We start from the raw sequence: 2,080 nt of genomic DNA on the forward strand, positions 1-2,080 counted from the left end.
GCACAGGCGGAGTGGGGGGGGGACGGCCACGCGTAGGCCCGGAGGCCACACGCCAGCCCCAGAGAGGCAGCAGAACGCGGAGCAGAGCCCCCGCCCCCCCGGCCACGCAGGCCCCGGGGCCGCGCAGGGCCCCAACCTGGGCTGCTTTTGTCCACAATGCTCTTGGTCAAGCCCCCGGTTCCGACTTATTGGTAGGAGACTTAAATTTAGGCCAGTTTATGGACAGATAGCTTTTGTTCAGTCCCTTCGCAAGATACCCAGTGGCTGTTTAATGTCGGCAGGGGCATTTTATTTTCAATGGTTTTACTTCCTAAGCTGTCCTTAGGAAAAGGAACTCTGAGACTCAAGTCTCCTACCTTGGTTTAAGACCAGAGCATGCCGGGCCCTCAGCAAGCACAAGGAGCCCCTCGTCTTCCTTGACTGAACTCCAACCTTCTTAGTCTTCATTCATGCCTCAGCTTCTCCCTCGAGCCCACACTCAGCTTTCAGAAACAGCACTTCCGGGAATTCAGCAGCAAGTGGCCCACGCCATTCCAAGTCATCCAGTTTAATGAGAGTTAATAGTTAAACCTTAAATGTGTGGAAATTAGTATTACCAGGGATTTTTAGAAATGATAATTTTAGGCCTAGGGACGAAGGATCAGAGCCAGATGTGCTCACTGTCATGGATGCCACGTCCCCGACCTGGGCTGAAGGGGTCCCAGTGACAGTTGCGTAACTTTTGTTTCTGGAGGCAATCCGAGTTGCTTAGGCTTCTTAAACATTAGGTGACAATTGGGCTTTGGTGCTCTAATTTTCCTCTTGAAAGTTTTTTGACTAATATTCAATCCATGTTGAGAAGGCAATCATGATACCATAAAGAAGCTGTTGGGATATAAAAGCATTGATACTTGAACTTGGTTTGGCGCCAGAAAAAAGATATCAGTCATTGTGAAATTCTGATCCCTGTCCCCACCTTTTCCCACTCTAGTTTCTTAAACTCAAGGTATAACTGCACCAAAAAAGTCCCTTAGCCAAAAATGTCAAGTTAATGTTTATAGACTCAGTTCGTAAGCTCTATTTTAAATGCATACTGTTTGTAGGTAAAATGAGGATTATTTTCAAAATATTTTATCGCTTTGTCATGAGAAAGTGAACTACAGAAACTATAATGTTTAAAGTAAAACTGGAACAAATGGAGGCTATTTTTGTGCTCAGCACTGTATTGGTCCTTGTCACTAGATGGCGCTCTAACCCTACTGCACAGTTATGAGCTGTGTCATGGACAACGCTATTTTCTATATACACAGGTGAGACGGTACATCTTTTGATGCACATGATTACAGTGAAACATGACCTTTTAAAACTATTTAATTTTATTTATTATTATTTTTTAATTTTACCAGAGAGAGGGAATAGTAAGAAAGCAAGCCTCCAGGTCCAGGACTTGAACCGTGGTTGACCATGTGGGAGTCCAGCACCTTAACCACTACTTAACCTGCCAGCCCCAAACATGACTTTTTAAGGCCCTTTACAGCTGTAATATTCTGTGAATATGGCTGCAAGAGACATCATCCCTCCCCTTAGGAAGTTGTAAATTAGGAATTTGGTGTATGAACAATTTACCTTGATGTGAAGATAGGGATGTTTGTGTTCTTATGTTTTCACCAGCAAGAGGGAAAATTGCAGGGCTGTCAGAGATAAAACTTTTAAAACACATTTTTTGGGGGCCCTTTCTTACTGTTCCTTTTTTTCTGCTTTTTTTTTTAAAGAATTATTTTATTTAACTTTATTTATTATTATTATCATTATTATTTTCCAGTTTGATCAGAGAGACACAGAGGGAGAGAGAGGAAGTGAGAAAGCAAGCCACCAGGTCCAAGACTTGAACCATGGTCGACCATGTGGGAGTCTAGCGCCTTTAACCACCATGCCACTTGCCGGCCCCTTTTTCTGCTTTCTTTCTTTTTTTTTATTAATTTATTTATTTGCATTAATTCACTGTACATCATTACAGCATACAAAATGAGATTTTCCATCCAGAGTACACTGTATATTGTCTCAATCAAGCACATCAACAAACATGTTATTGTCAGCAAAT

The sequence above is a fragment of the Tupaia chinensis genome, unplaced genomic scaffold, assembly GCF_000334495.1.
Source record: "Tupaia chinensis unplaced genomic scaffold, TupChi_1.0 Scaffold000095_1, whole genome shotgun sequence".
In the NCBI taxonomy this organism is placed as follows: Eukaryota; Metazoa; Chordata; class Mammalia; order Scandentia; family Tupaiidae; genus Tupaia; species Tupaia belangeri.